Source organism: Acomys minous (genome assembly GCF_964271855.1).
Source record: "Acomys minous genome assembly, chromosome: 9".
In the NCBI taxonomy this organism is placed as follows: Eukaryota; Metazoa; Chordata; class Mammalia; order Rodentia; family Muridae; genus Acomys; species Acomys minous.
In genome coordinates this window covers 29,357,024-29,376,971 of record NC_140490.1, presented here as the reverse complement: position 1 = coordinate 29,376,971, position 19,948 = coordinate 29,357,024, and the positions used below count along the sequence as shown (strand labels likewise).

At 42.4% G+C, this 19,948-nt stretch overlaps 1 protein-coding gene across 2 annotated transcripts in view; it reads left to right on the top strand.

The window, feature by feature from the left end:
• Positions 1–60: 60 nt before the first annotated feature.
• Positions 61–19,948, top strand: part of ATXN7 (ataxin 7) — a 161,742-nt gene continuing 141,854 nt past the window's right edge. For both annotated transcript variants that reach the window (XM_084797130.1, XM_084797127.1), the window contains exon 1: positions 61–175. The gene's annotated coding sequence lies outside the window, so the exon portion shown is untranslated. The remainder of the gene's footprint in view (positions 176–19,948) is intronic.

The window sequence follows — 19,948 nt, the reverse complement described above, 5'->3', positions numbered from 1 at the left end:
CGCCGCCGCCGCGGGACCCGCGCTGCCCGCGCTCGCCGCGCTCCCGGGGCGCGGAGCGGCCGGCGGGTGAAGGGCGAGGCGGGCGGCCGGCGGCGGCTGGGCCCGCGGACCCCTGTCGTCCCGCCCGCCCGGCCCGCGCCCACAGGCCGCCCTGGAGGCCGCGGCCAGCCGTCAGGTGAGCTCGGGGCTGCGCGCGCTCGGGGTGTACCGCGCCGGCCGTCCCAGGTGACCGCCGCCCCCTCGGCCGCCGGGGCACGCCCGCTCCGGTGGGATGGGGGCGCGGCGACTGCTGCCGAGGTGGCGCCCACGAGCGCCGCGGCGGGTCTCGAACCTGGGTCCAGTGAGGCTGGCGCCGCAAGCCTTCTGTCTTCCTGAGCTCTGGCAGGTGCCGGGAAAGGCTGGTGTAGGACTTTGCTCAGGACCGGACCGGGAGCTTAGTGCTTGCGGTCCTCACCCCTCACCCTGTTCTCCCACGGTGCTGGAATCCAGATGGGGTGCCTTCATTTTCATAGTATCTTTGCTCTTCCAAAAAATGCTTCTTAAAGGGAAGTTGAAAGTAGGTGGTGTCCCAGGGGTAGGTGGCTGCGCATTGAAAAACGTTGCTTGCTGGTGTGGAGTACAGATTTCCGTACCACACCGCAGGTTATATGGTCATCTCTTCTGAAAAAAATCACTTCGGTTCAACTTCGATGAGTGTCCTAAGTGGAACCATGTAGGTGGTGAGAGACTGACACAGTTGCTCTGATAGAGTTTGACTTTGGAACTCGGGTTTTCATTGCTTTCCAGTTCTGTGATCCCAAGTCCCTTACATCTTCCAGAATCCTGTGTAAAGCGGTTGTGTGCAGTCAATTTGGTTGTTCAGATTTCCTTTCTTAAGTGGGATCCATGCCTCTGTCCTGTGTTCCCTGAGTTCTCCAGCAGAAAACTTGGGATCGCTCAGTGTTATGATAGCGCCCGCGGAACTATGTGTCTGTCAAATAACATTATTGACTTTTGTCAGGAAGGCAGACATTACCTTAAATAAAGATTTTGTGGCATGACTGACCTCTTCTAAATGCTGAGGCTGCCCGCCCCCCCACCTGACCTTTCGAGAGAGTATTGGCCTTGGACGTTGAACCCTATTCATTTCCTTGATTAGGAGTGAGGATAGTATTAACCTTAAATTCAGCAGGGTGGTGGTGGCCACACCTTTACTCCAATCTGGGCTGGCAGGTCTGTGAGTTGACTCCAATCTGGGTCTGAATATGAAGATTTTAGCTAGCCAGGGCCACATAGGTGCCCCCATGCCCCAAAGGATAACAACAAAGTCCCAAACCAAACAAAAAAACAAGTAAATCCACCAAACAAATAAGTAGCATCAAACATTGTGAATGGAATATCACCGAATGGGTGGGGAGGTTTCTTGTTTACATGGAAACTGTCAAATAGTGAAAGGCCACTTTTAAAGAACATTTCTTGATCTTATCAGCATCTTGCTGACTTTGAAACAGTATCTAGTGACGTCAAATAACTGTTAATGTTTTCTTAGGAAAATAGAGTTGCCTCATGACTTAAGCTTCTGTCAGACCGGTCCTGGCCAGACCCCTTCCGTAAGTTTATTTGATAGCTCACAGTTTTCTAGAAAAAAAAAAATTAAAGTAATAAGACAATAAGTAACTGAAAAGACCTGGACTCTACTTGAAATTAAACATTCCTGAACATTCTTGGCTCAGGTGATAGGAGACCAAGTGGTAGGAAATATCAGAGCTTCTTGAAGTCTCTGGAGATTCCTTCAAACCATATAATTTAATTCATTATTGTACTGACAAGAATCTATGAGTTGAAAATTTCTGCTTTCTGTTTATTATATGGTGTACATTGAGAGAACAGCTTGCAGTGAATTTCAGATCTTCTCATTTCTTGACCTGTGTCTGATGGTAAAGTAGGGTGGGCCCAAACTCTATTTCTTACTCATATTTTTTCTTCTTTTTCTTTCTCTCTTTTCTTATTTTCCCAGTGTGTGTGTTTGTCTGTGTGTGTCTTGACAGGCAGAAACACAGACTTGGGAAGTATTTGCTTAAGCTACCAAAAAGCCGACTTGAACTTGTAGATCTTACTTTTAGTAGTTTACTCCAGGCATTAGTTCCTTTCTTTTTCAGAATGTGAGATACTAGCTAAGGAAGTTAGTGTATTTATTTAACATTTGCCTTTTGAAAATATAAAGACTGATGAGAGAGCTGACAGTTTGGTCAGCCTCCTTGGCGTCGATGCTAGAGTTTCTATTGCTGTGATTAACACCTCATGACCACCTGCCCAGCAGTGGTGCTACCCACAGTGAGATGGACCCTCGCACGTCAGTCTTCAGGAAGAAATTGTACCGTAGACTTGTCTACAGGCCAGTCTTTTGTAGGCATTTCTCAATTAGATTCCTTCCTCCTAGTTAGGTCGAGGTTTATATCAAGTTGATTAAAAACGAACCAGCTTTCACACTTGGTTTGTGAAAAGAAAAAAAAAAGGTAGGCATTTCTACAGCTTGCTTTCAGAGAAAGAGTTATCTTGGCTGTAGACCTTTACGGGTCTGCAAGTATCATCCAGTTCTTTAAAAAAAATTTTTTTTTCCGTTTTATGTTTGTTTGCCTACGTGTGTGTGTGTGTGTGTGTGTGTGTGTGTGTGTGCGTGCGCACTACTACCATGTGTGTGCTTGGTGCCTGTGGAGCTCAGAAGAGGCCATTGGATGCCTAGGAAGTAGAGTCACAGATGGTTGTGAGCCACCATGTGGATACTGAACCAGGCCCTTTGCAAGATCAACAAGTGCTTTTAACGGCTGAGCAACCTCCCAAAGCCCCTATCAAGCAATTTTTGATCCCCTCTATAGTTGTGACTCATACTTTTTGTTTTATGTGTACTTTTATGCAGAGAGGATACAACGTTGAAATAGATCCAGCATTCAAAAAAAAAAGATTAATCCTTTTTACTAAATAAAATGGAATACAATCATTCAAGTATTTCCTTTAATATTCATGCGTGTATATAATGTGTTTTCATCAACTCCACTCCCCTTCCCTCTTGTCCAGCCCTCCTTTTTCCTCCAACTTCATATTTGCTCTCTCTGTCTTTCTGTCTGTCTCTCTCTGTGTTTCTGTCTCTGTCTCTGTCTCTTTCTGTCTCGCTTAAATATTATTTTGATGGCATATGCATGGGTGTTTTGTCAGCATGTATGTCAGTGCATGCTGTGCATGTCTGCTGTCCACAGAGAACAGAAGAGGGTATCAGACCCCCTGGAGCTGGAGTTACAAATGTTTATGATTTATGGGGTACCATGAATCAAATGTGGGTCCCCTGGAAGAGTAGCCAGTGCCCTTACTCACTGAGCCGTCTCTCCAGCCCACTAGCCCCCATTTTGAGAAATGCGAACTCACACCTTTAATTCCAGCACTCGGGAGGCAGAGGTAGGCGGATCGCTGTGAGTTCGAGGCCAGCCTGGTCTACAAAGTGAGTCTAGGACAGTCAAGGCTACACAGAGAAACCCTGTCTCGAAAAACCAAAAAAAAAAAAATAGTTCTTCCTGTGTGTCTATGCGTGTGGGGCCATCTACTGAGCATGGGTAGCCTCTCAGGCCTCTCATCGCTGAAGGAAACTAACGTCCCCTCTCCCAGCAGCCATCAGGTGCCAATAACTCCTCGCATAGAGGTGGCAGTTCATAAACCTCTTCCCCGTTCTTCTCCGGATGGCCTTGATCTTGTACATCTGCTTTCTGTGGCTCTTAAAATCTTTCCACACACACCCTTCCTAGTTGTTCCTTAAGCCTTGGGGTAGAGATACAGATGTCCCATTTAGCCATCTGAGCACTCCACAGTCTCTTATGTGCACATCAACTGGTTTTAAGTCTCTGTACTAACCACCATCTACTGCAAAAGGATGGTTCTCTGAAGAATGTTGAGAGATACACAAACCTGTGAGTGTAAAGATAAGAACTCAGGGGCAGTTTATTATTATGTACACATAGCAGAATAATAGTATTGGGTTCTCGTTGAGAGCCTTTCTCCTTAGATGCTACATATTTTTGTCCCAGTTATCATTAACAGGTTTAGGGTCCATATTGTGGAGCAGGCTTTAAATCCAACAAGAAATTGCTTGGCTTCTCCCAGAGTAGACACATTTTATCAGGGTGGTCATTATTGCAGCTCTTATAGCTGGTGAAGACAGTTGGTGATTTTTCTCCCCCTATGTTCTGTGTGTCAGGTGTGTGGCATCTTCAGCAGTAGGGTCTTACCATCAGCTTCGGAAGGATGACAAGAACTGTGGTAATATTCTACAATTTGGGGGGTTGGGACTCCATTGGAACTCACAGACCAACATCCCAGAAAAAAAGTAACTCATTCCTGGCTCTGGGCTTTGATTTGATAGCCTGAGCTATCTGGGGAATGGATTGTTGTCCCTTCCCACCTCCCTTGCCTGTTAGTAGGTGACTTGCATTAACCTCCGTGTGTGTGTGTGTGTGTGTGTGTGTGTGTGTGTGTGTGTGTGTGTGTACATATATATATACACATACATATGTATGTATGTATGTTTGTATTTATTTATGTATGTATGTATTTTAGGATGCTTCTACAAAGGTATTTAGTGTTATCCTTCCCTCTTCTACCCTGGCTTCCCATGCCCACGCCTGTTGCACTATTTCCCTTTCTCCCGCCTTACCACCATTGCTCTAGCCCCCTTCTTTGAAACCTTGCCTTTTCCACGATCCCTTACTATTTCCTGCCGTCTTTGCGTAGTCCAGTTTAAGTACACATAGCTAAAGATTCAAAGCTAGCATCCTCATAGGAGATAGAACAATGTGTGATATTTGTCTTTCTCAGTCTGGGTTACCTCAGACATAATTATGTCTTCTTTCATCTATTTAGCTGCAAGTTTCAAAAATTCAATCATCTTTGTAGCTGAATAGAATTCCATTGTGTAAAATACTACGTTTTCATTGTCTGTTTATCCATTGCTGGACACCCAGGCTGTTTCTGCTCTTTTGCTATAGGGTGTAGGGTAGCGGTGAACATGGATGAGTTCTCTGTAGTAGCATATGAAGGCCCTGGGAAGCTGCCCAGGAATGGTATAGCCAGATCATGTGGTGAATTTGTTTCTAGGTTTCTGAGGAGCCACCACACCAATTCCATAGTGGCTGCACTAGATTGCACTCCAACCAGCAGCAACTATTACTCTTTTCTGACTTACACAGAAAACAATTATTTCTAAGACCAAAAACCAACAAACCCAATCTTTGTTCTGTATACTTTTAGAGGTTGTCTCCTGTCTGATTATGTGGTGTTCAAGGTGCAAGGCGCTTCCATTTTGTTCCATGGCAAAACTTTGGCAGTTTGTTGGTAAACCAGATACGCACATAAGGCAAGCCAGCCTGACATGTGTTCTGCTTCACTGTGACAGTCTTTATGGTAGCTAAAGATTTGTGCTACGTAAACTGCAACCGAATAAACAGAGTTGAACTTGACGCTAGCCTTTAAAATAAATGGTTCATGTAACTCCGCTCTTTTATTCTGCTGTAGCAATTTTGCAATTTGCCTGGGAGATAATGACACGGAGGGAAATGTATTTGTGCCTTTGTTTGGCAGCAGAACCTGGTTGGAAAAACACAACTTCTGAGTTAAATCAGAATGAAGTTCAAGCTTGTTTTTTTTTTTTTTTTTTTTCTGCTTTCTATGCCTCCTTTCTTGCTGGCCTTCTAATTTTCCATCTGGATGTTGCCTACCTAGTAGAGGTATTCTGGGAGCTAGAAGGTCTCTGCATGAAGTTCTGAGCACACTGATTAGCACACAAGATGAGTTTACCATTATGTACAGTTGTGGGATATGCTTATAATATACATTATTTCCACGCAGCTTAGGCATTCTCATACAAAATGCCTTTTCAAAGTCAACTTTTCAAAAATGGGAGAGGAGTGAGTGAGTGTTCCTCATATTGTAGAATATTGGGGGCGGGGCGTGCGTGGGAAGTGCTGTGTTTGACAGCACAGAAGATGGGCTGTTGCACAGGGAGCTGCTTTTTCTGTGAGGGACATACTTTTAACATTTGTTTTTTCATTTGTAGTTTAAATACAAAATAATTGTTCCTGAGGGGGATTTCCTCCCCCTGTATATGCTCATAGGGTATCAAGTCTCTTCTTGGTAACCTGCTGTCCTTCCTCTGAGTGCCACCAGGTCTCCCCCTCCAGGGGATATGGTCAAATATGAGGCAACAGAGTGGGAGGGAATAAGGGGAAAATGGGAGGGAGGGAAGAATTGGAGGATACAAGAGATGGGATAACCATTGAGATGTAACAAGAGTAAATTAATAAAAAACTTTAAAAAATACACAGTAAAAAAATAAATACAAAATAATCTAAGTTAAAAATTGAAAATGTGTCTCTAGTTCATCACCCCTAAAACGTGTGTCATCACCTCACAAGGTCCCCAGGGAGTTTATGGTAGAAGGCACACCTGTAACTTCAGTTGCCCAGTGTGATCCTCTGTGATGTGAAGGAAATTAAGGATCTCACACATGGTAAGCAAGTATTCCAGCACTGGGTTGCACTTCCAGCTCCCTTGGTCATTAAAAAACCCTCTGACTTAGTATCTAGGTTGATTTTCTTTATAGGGAAAACAAGTGTGACAGAACTGGATTATATTGTCCTTCAGTATTGAAGGAAGCAGAGGCATTATAAGTCAAAAGAATTTGAGGTGTATGAATGAGGTATCTCAATACCTTGGGCCTGGCATGGTGGTACATGCCTTAAATCCTAGCTGTAGAGGCAGAGGCAGGTAAGCTCCAGGCCCGTCTGGTCTACATAGTTCCACGACAGCCAGGGCTATGTTGAGAGACAAAACAAAGCAATGCCTTGCCTTACAGATACATTTACTTCTGCTGTTTGTGTCACCTTCAGCTGTTCTCATCCCTGTAGAGATTTGTGTCTGCTGCTTCTGTGTGGGGTAATCAGTGTTGGTTTTCAACTGGAATTGGTGTTTGACTCTCATTTCCTGAAATCTCTAATGTGTTTACCTTGGACCAGTGTGGACCAGAATTCTTAAATGGAGAAGATGGTTATTAAGTAGGCTGTCAGGCCCAGAAGACCGGGCTCTTTCCTAGGGCCCGAGGTGTGTTACAGGTGGTAGACATTTTGGGAGATGTGGCAGCAATCTTTAGAAAATATATCAGACTCCATTTCAAAGGACATCTTAGATCATCATTCTCTCACTGGCATTCTGAAATATCTTTTTTTTTTTTTGAGACAGGGTTCTCTGTGTAGCCTTGGCTGTCCTGGACTCGCTTTGTAGACCTGGCTGACCTCAAACTCACAGAGATCTGCCTGCCTCTGCCTCCCTGACTGCTGTGATTAAAAGCATGTGCTGCCATACCTGGCTTATCCTGCTTTCTTTTAAAGATTTTTTATTATAATTTTAAAAATTATTTTGTGTGCAAGTGAGCATGCCATAGTGTGCAGGTGGAGATCAGAGGACAAGTAGCAGAAATTACTTTTCCTGGGGATCAAACTCAGGATGTCAGGCTGGTGGTAAATACCTTTACCCACACCTTGCCAGCCAGTTTCAATTCAGGAAGTTGTTTTACGTCTTGTTGCCATGGCTGGCACTCCAGCGTCTATAGGACCTGTCAGAACTTGCTTATTGCTTGTGGGATGGAGTTAGTGAGACTGGAAGGTTATGTTAAAATTCTGCCTATGTTATTGGCCAAACCAAGAAAACCTCACAAATTTGGAGTTGTAAATTGTTTACAAGTTACTTGGTTTTATGGCTAAGAACAGCATCTGTGAAGGATCAGAGGGTGAATATTTTCAACTTTGCCATATGTCTCCTTTTCTCTACTTACTCAACCCCACCATTACAGTGAAAAATGAATGGCTTGGCTTGGTTACAGTAAGACTTCATTTATGGATACCACCATTGGAATTTCACAAAGTCTTTATGTGCCACAAGATTGTTTGTTTTTTGTGGTTCTTATGTTTGGTTTGGTTTGATTTGAGACAGGGTTTCTCTGTATAGCTTTGGCTGTCCTGGACTGGCTTTGTAAGCTGGCCTTGAACTCACAGAGATCACCTACCTCGGCCTTCCTGAGTGCTGGGATTACAGGCGTGCACCATTGTGCCTGGCAAGATAGCTATTTTCAAGTATTTAAAAACATAAAAGCCTTTCAAAATTCATGCTTAGTGTCGACAACCACTGCAGTTGCCTTGTGGACCATCACTTGCACATTCCTAGGTTTAATCAGGTGTGGCAGTGGTACATGCCTGTAAGCCTTGCACTTGGGAGATGGAGGCAGGAGGATCAAGGCTGTCTTCAACCACATAGGAAGCAGAAAACTAGCCCAAGCCACATGAGATCCCATGAGATCAGCCTCTTTCCCTTAGTAAATAAAAGGATAGTATAGACTAATGACATCACCAAGCCACATTCTACCTGATCCAGTCACTCCCATGCTGTTTGCTGTCCCCATGTACTTTGTTCGTTTGGTATGGCAGCTTGTCTAATGTATATCGCGGTAGGATAAGCCTCAAGTCAGTAAGTTGGTACTAATCCTTCATGGCATTCCTGTCTTAGCACTGTACTGCAGTGCGTCACTAGTTAATTTCATTCATTGTTAAAGATGTTCTCACTTTGTCAGTTTTCTGCAAAGCTTGATGATTGACATCTCTCGTGTGTGATGGCCTTGGAGAATCTCAGCCTTTGGCGTTGTCACAGTGTTCCTTTGGCCCTTCTTTGCCATGAAGGGAAGTAATTAACATGGCCCCTCAGCTTGCTAACTAGTCCCTGCCTCACCTTAAGGAAACCTGTATTCTGTCTCCCGCATCTCCTTTCTGCCTGGGGTGCATTGTTAAATACACACACACACATTTCTCTCATCTTCTACTCCCTGGAGATTAGCTCCAGATTGGCATGTACAGGACATGCAGATACATATGTTTGTGTACTTGATCTGACAGTCCATGATGCTCCAAAGAGAGCTTCTTTTTAATTAAATTTTACTCGTTTATTTACTATGTGTGTATATGTGTGCGGGTCAGACTAGAACTTGTGTGAGTCAGTTTCTCCTTCCCTCATGTGGGTACTAGGGATTGAACTAAGGCCATCAGACCTGAGAGCAGGCCCACTAAGCCGTCTCACTGGACATGAGAGCCATCTTCTGGTAGTTGCTTCTCATTCCCTTTGACCATTTTCTCTTGGCCCATTTACAGAGTGCAGATTTGCTGACATAGTAAACTGCTCTGGTTGTTGTGGATTTTTGTTTTTTTTTCTGTCTTTCAACATTATTTACTGATTTGCTTGTTTTAAAGAAAGCATTGTTTTAGGGCTTAACTTTTTAAAGCTACATGATGCTGAAAGTAAATCATTTGGTAGTATCAGGAATTTTAGAATTTACTCAGTGAAATGTCAGAGAGGTGAATTGGTATTTTACATATTTAATGATAGAATGCTATCTAAATTTTTGTTTGCTTTTTAATCTAGATTCTATCTAGATAAATGATATATCTAAATGAAAATTATCTTACTCTTAGCATTTAGGGCTTTGCATGTTTTTAAAACTAATTTTGAAGCCCAGCATAGTGGCTGATTAGATCCAGCACTCAGGAGGCAAAGGCAGAGACAGGGGGATCTTGTGAGTTCGAGGTCAGCCAGGTCTACAAAGTGAGTCTCGGACAGGCAAGGCTACACAGAAAAACCTTGTCTTGAAAAACAAAAACAAAAACAAAAACAAAACAAAACAAAAAAAGATTAAGGCTAACAACTCACCAGCATGGGATTGGTATTTTTTAAAAAATACTGAATGAATGGTGACTTCATGTAAGTATTTGCTTTTACCATGCTTGCTGGACTTTTGAGATTTTTCACCATCTTTGAAGTCTAAAAAAGTGCTGATGCTCCTAGAGAAGAGAATGTGGGCTGATTTTTGGGTTTTAAGTGAATTATAGCAATTTTGTTACTTTTTTTCTTCTTACCTAGTTATCTTACCCAGTATGTTTGTACCTGTCTTAACCATGGTCAGATCAGAGACTCTGATCCATTTTTATCCTCTAAGATACAGTTAACTGTTACACAGAATTAGAAACCTTGACATAGTCATGAAGGGTTAAGTGTAGCCATATTTGGCTGTTATGTAGTTACTCCTCAATTGCAACAAATTTAACAAGTTATTATAGGAAAATTCCAGAAATGTTTGGAATATGATAATTCATTGAAGCATGTCCATCAATTATGTACTGGCCATTAACAAGATACTCCAAAACTCAGTGGCTTGAAACCACCATTGTTTGATTTTCTTTTTAATAAGGTTAAAAGTGTTTATGTGTGTGCATGGGTTTGTGTGTAAGGAGTGCATGGGGCCACCGGGTAGATTCCTTGGGGTTAGAGTTACAGCAGTTGCTGAGCCGACTAGTGTGGGTGCCTGCAACCAAACTCAGGTGCTCTGCTGAGTCACCTGCCTCCACCCCACACCTCAGTGTGCTCCCTGCACTCAGGGCAGTGCCCTTGTTGTACCAGCTGCCTTCTCTAACATCATTCTGCTGCCCTCATCACCTGCCAGCTTGGAGCTGTTGGTCCAGGCCAGGCCTGGTCACCCCTTAGCTGCATGTGATCTCCTCTTCCTGCAGTGAGATCAGCTTTCCACACAGAGAGGCACCATGTTCCAAGAAGGCAGGAGTTAAGTTTATTGCGGACTAGACTTAAGAGTCACAGAGTGTTACTCTGCCAGATCTGGCCAGAGCAAGTCACAAGGCCATCCTGGATTGAAGGATTAGAAGTAGATGGTGCATTTACTGAGCAGGCCCGCAAACAGGAACAGCAGAAATTACAGTCATCTGTGGGGGCAGTCGACTGCTTTTATGCTTTATGTGACTGCTACAATTCTGCTTCTGAGAACAGTGCTGCACAATTTTTCTCAGTGTCAACTCCTAGGCTAGGGATAATAACGATGTGAGGTAGGCATCATCTCCACATTAAAGCGGTCTTATTAAATAGTATATACTCACATTTTATCTAATTAGTTGCAGGTCCTACGTAGTATGGCCGGTTGAGTCTTATAGAAGTACTTCTTAACCTCATCATTAAATAACTCACAGGAGAGGGAAGTGGGAAATGAAAGTATAAATTTTTTTTAAATCTCAAAAAAACTAACACTTTAAAATTTTGCATAAAATTTGGGCCCAATGATATATGCCTATTTTACCATAAACTTATTAGGCTTTTGCCAATCTTATTAAAATTTATCCCTTAAATCTTTTAAGAAAATGAACTCTCCTAGATTCAAAATAATAGCTAACGAGGAAGAGGTTTTCCATTGTAAACACTTGAAATGAAATTTGACTGCCTAAATGAAAAGGAAAGTGCTACTGCTGCTGAAGAGGTAGGCCTCAGAATCACAAAGACCTAGGGTAGTTTTGGGCACTGAGGGAGCAGGATTTAGGGACACCTTCTCAGGACCCTGAGGTACTAACCTTTCCAGTAGTTTTATTTTTCAATATTCATTCATCAAAATATTTATTTATTTTAATATATTTTATTAATTTATTTATATTGCATCTCAATTGTTATCCCATGCCTTGTATCCTCTCATTCCTCCCTCCCTCCTACTTTCCCCTTATTCCCCTCCCCTATGACTGTGACTGAGGGGGACCTCCTCCCCCTCTATATGCTCATAGGGTATCAAGTCTCTTCTTGGTAGCCTGCTATCCTTCCTCTGAATGCCACCAGGCCTCGTGTGAAAGTCAGACCACACTCTCCACTCAGTTGTGGAGAATGTCCTGTCCATTGGCTAGATCTGAGTAGGGGTTAGAAGTTTACTGCACATATTGTCCTTGGCTGGTGCAGTAGTTTGAGCAGGACCCCTGGGCCCAGATCTGCCCATCATAATGTTCTTCTTATAGGTTTTTAGGACCTTCTGGATCCTTCTATTTCCCCATTCTCCCATGCTTCTCTCACCGAGAGTCCCAATAGGATGTCCTCCCCTCTGTTCCTCTTTCCTGGTAAGTGAAGACTTTCATGGGACATATCCTTTGTGCTAGTGTCTAGATATAAGTAAGTATATACCATTTGACTCTTTCTGCTTCTGTTTAACTCACTCACTATGATCATTTCAAGTTCAATCCATTTGTCCACAAATTTCAGGAATTCCTTATTTTTAATAGCTGAATAGTATTCCATAGTGTAAATGTACCACAGTTTCTTTATCCATTCTTCTACTGAGGGACACTCAGGCTGTTTCCAGGTTCTGGCTATTATGAATAAGGCTGCTATGAACATGGTTGAGCAAATGTTCTTGTTGTGTGCTGGATCCTCTTCTGGGTATACTCCAAGGAGTGGAGTAGCTGGGTCTTGAGGAAGCCCTGTTCCCAGTTTTCTGATATAGTGCCAGATAGATTTCCAAAGTAGCTGTACTAGTTTTCATTCCCACCAGCAATGAAGGAGTGTTCCTCTCTCCCCACATCCTCGCCAGCATGTGGTGTCGCTTGAATTTTTGATCTTAGCCATTCTAATGGGTGTAAGATGGAATCTCAGAGTCGTTTTGATCTGCATTTCTCTGATGACTAAAGACATTGAGCATTTCTTTAAGTGTTTCTCAGCCATTTGATATTCCTCTGTTGAGAATTCTCTGTTTAGTTCCGAGCCCCATTTCTCAATTGGGTTATTTGGTTTGGTGGTGTTTAGTTTCTTGAGTTCTTTATATATTTTGGATATTAGACCTTTGTCAGATGTAGGGTTGATGAAGATCTTTTTCCAGTCTGTAGGCTGTTGCTTTGTTCTGTTGACAGTGTCTCCTACCTTACAGAAGCTTCTCAGACTCATGAGGTCCCATTTATTAATTGTTGACCTTAAGGCCTGGGCTGTTGGTGCTCTGTTCAGGAAGTTGTCTCCTGTGCCAATGTGTTCCAGGCTCTTCCCCACTTTTTCTTCAACTGACTTAGTGTCTCTGGTTTTACGTTGAGGTCTTTGATCCACTTGGATTTGAGTTTGGTGCATGGTGACAAATATGGGGTTTCCAGTAGTTTTTAACCCCATTGCCCACTGAGAGTGTCTTAGTACTGTGGTTATATGCTCACGGAGATGGTAGCCAGTGGGAGAATTGGCATTCCCTGGCAGTTGGAAAGATGTAGGGCAGGTAAGCCAATAGGCATTTGGTTATCTTAACAGTTAGGCCACTAGGAGTGAGTTGATTTGTGCATTGTCTATCACATTTATTTGCAACACTTGAATGTGCCCTAATTGACCTTTTTCCCAAGTCCATATATTTCCAAAGGATTTTTAAGGAGCTATCATATTTTTAATATAATATTTTTATTTTTTAAGAATCTCATACATGCATACAATGTATTTTGATCATTTGATCATATTTATTCCTTCACTTTTCCTTCTAACTCCTCCCACATTACCCCATGTCCCTCCCAACTTTCTGGACACGCCCTCCTCCCTGTCTCTGTCTGTCTATCTGTCTGTCTGTCTATCTGTCTGTCTTTCTTAATAGCCCATCAATCTTCAGCTGAGGGACATCTAGGTTGTTTCTAGTTTCTGGCTATTATGAATAAAGCTGCTATGAACATAGTTAAGCAAATGCCCTTGTTGTAGGATGGATGCCCAGGAGTGGTTTCCCAATTTTCTGAGAAATTACCATATTGATTTCTAAAGTGGGTATACAAATTTGCACTCCCACCAGCAATGGAGGAGTGTTGCCCTTGCTAAACATCTCAGCAGCATGAGCTGTCACTGGTGTTATTGGTCTTAGCTATTCTGACAGGTGTAAGATGGAATCGCAGAGGCCTTTCGATCTGCATTTTCCTGGTGGCTAAGGATGTTGAACATTTCTTTTAAGTGTTTTTAGCCATTAGCGATTCCTCTGTTGAGAATTATCTGCTTATATCTATACCTCTTTTTAAAATTGGATTATTTGGTGTGTTGGTGTCTAATTTCTTGAGTTCTTTATATATTCTGTATATTAGCCCTCCATTGAATGTAGGGTTGGTGAAAGTTTTCCCCATTATGTAGGCTGCCATTTTGTCCTGTTGATGTCCTTTGTCATATGGAGCTTTTCAGTTTCACAAGGTCCCATTTATTAGTTGTTGATCTTAGAGCCTGATGTGTGGTGTGGGTGTTCTGTTAAAGAAGTTGTCTCCTGTGCCAATGTGTTCAAGGCTCTTCCCCACTGTCTCTTCTGTTAGATTTAGTGTATCCGATTTTATGTTGGGGTCTTTGATCCACTTGGACTTGAGTTTTGTGCAGGATGATAGATAGGCATCTATATGCATTTTTCTACATGCTGACATCCAATTAGACCAGGGAAGCCAATGGAACCCTGAAGAAGAGGGGAGGAAGGATTCTAGGAGTCAGAGGGGCCAAGGACACCACGAGAACATGGCTCAAAGAATCAACTAAGTAGGGTTCATAGGGGTTCAAGATACTGAAGCGACAGTCACAAACCCTGAATTAATCTGAGCTAGGCCTTCTGCATATACATTATGGTTGTATAGTTGGTATTCTTGTGGGACCCCTAACAGTGAGAGTGGGAGGTACCTTTGACTCTTTTGCCTGTTCTTGGGACCCTTTTCTTCCTAACAGGTTGCCTTGTCCAGCCTTGATATGAGGTTTTGTGCCAGGTCTTATTGTGCCTTGTGATGCCATATTCAGTCAACGTCCCTAGGAGGCCTGCTTTTTTTGGTGGGGGGTGGGAGTGGGACAGAAGAGGAGTGGATCTAGGGTAGATGGGAGGAGGGGAGGTAGGGGAAATTGTGGTCAGGATGTAATGTATATAAAGAATAAACTTAAAATTAAAATAAAAATGAACAAAATCTTTAAAATCAAAACCAGGGCTGGAGAGATGGCTCAGAGGTTAAGAACACTGACTGCTCTTCCAGAGGTCCTGAGTTCAATTCCCAGCAACCACATGGTAGCTCACAACCACCTATAATATGATCTGATGCTCTCTTTGGCCTGTGGGTGTACATGCAGATAGAACATTGTACTCATAATAATAAATAAATCTTTAAAAATAACACAAAACAAAAAAAATAGCCATAGAGCCCATATAGACCTCAATGTGGGGCCATCCACTGGCGTGTGGTCAAACTGCCAAGGGACATACCCTGAAGGAAAACTGATTTTTCCCTTCCTCAGAAGCCATGAACTAGAGGTGGCGGTGGGGAGCCCCTTCCCCATCCACATTTTTCCAGTTTGGGAAGTGCTACTACTACATGTCAATTTACCTGTGCTACTGTATAAGTGTTTTTCCTCAATTGCATTTACTTTTAACTGTTGCTAAGGTTTTAGTGTAGTGAGGCTTTGTACTTGTAAGGTGAATGGCATTACCCATAAGCATCATTCTTATCCTTTCTTCTCTTCTTCCCCTTCCTCCTCCTCCCGACTCCTTCTCCTTTTCTTCTGCCAGACACAAAGCTGATGTTTTCTAACTTAACATTGGTAACAGCCTCATTGTTACATTCTCACCCAATGTATAGAAACCCAATTCCCAATTAAATAAACACAGTTCTCTAAATTGCCCTGCAGTCCTTTTCTGTTCTATAGTCTACCTCCTTTCATTGCAACATCACTAATATTTTAGACATTTTCTTCTATAGGTCATAAGTTAGAGGAACAACCTTTAGTTATATGTAGTGCTCACAAATATAGATATAAAAATTTATTTATTTATTTATTTAGTGTGTATACAGTGCTCTGCCTGCATGTACAGCTGCAGGCCAGAAAAAGGCATCAGATCACATTATAGATGGATTGTGAGTCACCGTGTAGTTGCTGGGACTTAAGCTTAGAACCTCTGGAAGAGCAGTCTGTGCTCTTAACCTGAGCTATCTCTCCAGCCTCTGTAGTGCTGACAAATATAAGTGAAGCCACATTTCAAATACTGTGCACACTCACTATGTTTTTATCCACAGTATTTGTATACATATTTTTCTGTTTTCTAACCTTAAAAAGCCAGGAAACTGCCACTGTGTTTTTGTTTTTTCAATTGATGCTATGGTGGAAAGGACCCTTTCTACCCCTTTTACCCCTTTAACCTTAGACTGTTGATAACCTAGGCCTGGTAAAGGTGTGCTAGAGCTGACTGAGCAGCTGTTGGTGCTGCTTTCCTGAATTCTTAAGGCTTTAAGAAGAGTCTTGGCCTTCTTTATACCAGGTCCCTGTCGTATTGTGGGGATGCTGGTGTGTGTGTGTGTGTTTGTGTGTGTGTGTGTGTGTGTGTGTGTGTGTGTGTGTGTGTGTGTGTGTGTGTGTGTGTTAGTCCATTTGGGCTATTATAACAAAGTATGTTGAACTAAGTAGTTTGTAAACAGAAACTTTTTTTTTTTATAGTTCTGCAGCCTGGGGAATCCAAGACCTAAAAGTCAACATAGGAAAGGCTGAGTTAGGGCAAGTTTCCTGTTTCAATATGACACCTCTGGTTTCAGGATTACACTGTGAAAGGGGCAGACAAGCTCCCTTGCATCGACTCTTTAAGAGCTCTGTACCATCCATGAGGGTTCAACCCTCCTGAACGTTCCAAATGTTACACCTCCTAATAGCAGCTTCCAACAGCAGTTCCTGGGAATTCAGGGTTTCAGCAAATGAATTTGGGAGGATAAATATTCAAACAAGGCAGTAAGAAATGATAGCGTCTAGTAGCCAATGTGGTAACTGCTGGCAGCTTTTTCTTGCCTCAGTGGCCCAGTGTTTTTTGTGTTCCCATCCTCCCACCTCATTCCTCCAGAGCCATTTGAGAAACTTACTTTCCTGTCTCTGGCCATGATTATTAGCTGGTTTTGAAGTACCTCTTGGAGCCCTTGAGTCTGGCCTTTTTGTGCACGCTCACTGTGTAATTACCACCTTGTGGCGTAGGCGCATGTCCTCTCAGGCCCTGGGCTTTCTGCTTAAATGGCCCTCACTGTTTCCTAGCATTCAGGTCTGCTCCCACAAGAGGTTTTGAGAGGGACACTCGACACTTGTTTAACTAAGGTTTTCAGATAGTTTTCTGTTAACAGTAGGGTTGCATATTTGACTCTTTCCCCATTACTTTTAAAAGTCCATTGCAATCTGAACTATAAAGTTGATTGTGAAAGTAGTATGTAGGGGGCCTTGTTTGGTTAGGTCTTTTTATCAGAGACATCTCAAGATCTAAAGTCTTATTTTAGTACTTAATGCTAGCCTTTGAAACCATCTTTTCCTAATTTGTTTAAAGCATAGGTTTTTACAGACTGAAGCCATGTTCTGTTATTCACTAGTGGAATAACACTAGTCTTTTTTTTTCTGTCTTTTTCATTTTTAGTTTGTCTCATGGTTTTTAAAGATGTTTTGAAGTCATAGAATCCTTGAATTTAATTCTGAAAAGAATGCTAGCAGAATTCTACAATGGAAAATACATGCCTTTTCTTTCTCTCATATTCACTAGTACTTTTCTGTTTTGGCAAACTGACTACAGCATTTTAGTACTCTGCCTCCATAGCTTCGTGTTTCTTGTAAACGGTGATACTCAGGGCTGATTCTCTGTGCCCTCGCCTCCCTGCAGTTCTAGTCGTTACAACTATAAATCATGTGCAGGTCGAAGTTAGAGGAGACCACTTGCCATTACATTAGCACAGTTTAAAGGAATCACTTGCTTGAATTTACTAGCTTCCTCAAGCTGGTAAAGGTATTTATGGCAGCCAAGATTCCCTGTTAACATATTTCAGCACTATACGCTAATGAATGGCACATGTTCTGCTATTGCAGATAAGGAGAAAGGCTAGCTCCTGGAACTGGGAAGCGAGTTGTCGTAGTAAACAGCAGTCAGCGTCTGGTAGTTGGCAGATTCTTAGTGTGCCTGTTCGTTTAGCTAACAGCAGCAATTAGGTTTCTTTTCCACAGGGATAGCATCAAGTGCCAGTCAGCTGCAGGCTAGAAAGCTTTTATTGGCTAATATTTGTAGTGGAGAGACCTCTATCTAGTCTGGCTTATCGACAATCTCTTGACCACTTAATTGCATATGCTGTGGCATTATGGTACTTTTACAGAGCAAAACAGTTGCTTTCTTGGTCTTTGTTTTAGCAGTACTTTACAATCTTAAAAAATAGTGAACCTTGGCTTTAAAGATTTTTAATTATCTCAGTTAAGGTTATAATATAAACCAGAAAACATTTACATTTTACATGCAAGGTAGCATTATTGTTTCTCACATTTTGAATGGTATATTTTTAAAGATTTGTTTATTTACTCATTTATTATGTATATAGTGTTTTGCCTGCATGTTCACCTACATGTCAGAAGACGGCACCAGATCTCATTATAGATGGTTGTGAGCCACCATATGGTTGCTGGGAATTGAACTCAAGACCTCTGGAAGAGCAGCCAGTGCTCTCCACCACTGAGCCATCTCTCTAGCCCGTGAGTGGTATCTTAATTAAACATCAAAGTCCATAATATGATTATACCATTGAAAAAATGGTAAAATAGAGAGATGGTTCAAGTTCAGTTTGCAGCACACAGAGGACTCAGGTACTCATGTGACAGCCCACAACTCTTCATAACTGTTACACAGGGTCTGATGCTCTCTTCTAGCCACCTTGGCCACCAAGCATGCACATGGTGCACAGGCATACAAGCAGACAAATAAGTAAAAAATTAACTTAAAAAAGTGCAACAGCTAAACAAGTAATTTGCAGCTTTGATTTTTGTAAGACTTGTTTAAGTTTTAGGTTTTGTAGAAAACCTCAGTGCTCACAGATATTTTTATTTAATAGTATTTTGTTGATTACAAAAAAATCATGTGTTTATAGAAATTCAGAAAAATCTTATAAATATACATAAACAAAAGTAACTTATATTTTTATTGCTCAGATAAGGCATTACTACTAAGATTTGATGTGTATCTACTCACCTGTTTGTTTCCCAATAGTAACCAATTTAATTGATTGCTTAGGATTAGGGTGTGGACTTATAAAAATGGATAATATAGGGTGAGCATATTTTGTTAATCCTGCTGTGGCTTAGAGTGCCTGCCAGGCATTGCCTCTAGGTCCATGAGAAGGGCTTCCCCTCCACGATGGAAAAGAACGCCAGCTTTGGCTCACATGTAGTGTAGTGGGACATTTTCCTGTACACCGAAGGCTCACTTTCCCCAGCACACTGCCTGCATCTTTATCCTAGTAACTCAGCCAGCTCTGAACCACTTACTGGATACAGAAGGAGATAAAATTTACCAGTTGTTCTTAAGCCTGTGGAGGAATTCTTTAAATCAGTTCTCATTCAAAAGAATGTCTTAATATTCAGAAATACAGTAATCTCTAGCTTACTTGTGCCACATTACAACAAGGTGCGGTGTGTAGAGACTCCTGGGTAATTTCAGTTAATATATAGCCTCCAATCCAGTTGGCTTGGTAAGAGGACAAGCCCTGGGAAGGACCCCAGCAGACTGCTATGTTAAGTATGTACTTACTCTCTCCTTTGCAAAAGCAGGGTTCAAATCTGTTGAGAACTGTTCAGAGACAGGCTGAGCTCAGCACAGCAGGGTTTTCTCAGCCCACTCACTCATCTTTTGTTTTGGTGCTGGAGATGTGTGGCAGGAGGAAAGGGAACAGAAAGGAATGATGGAGTAGCTGGCTGGGAATACAAGGACATGTGCCCTTCTGCTTTCCTTGACTGGCTGTAAGAGGCTTCTCAGGCCTGAGAAATTAGCAAAGGAAGTGGCAAGTAGATTAAGCTTTCCAGCTGAGATACAAGTTTCTTTGGCCTGTGGCAGCAGAGTAGGGTCCTTCATATAGGAGCTATAGTACCAAGGAGTCAGCTGGTGCCAGGAAACGCCAGAGCAGAGGCAAGCACTCCCTGCTGGCCCCTCTTTCCTCCTTTCATCTGCTTTCACTTCGTATTGGCCAAGCCCTCCAGTAGCTTAACAGCAAGTAACCTAGTGATAAACTTCCAGACGTTAGAAGTCAGCTCTTCCAGTGCAGAGAAGGTCCATATG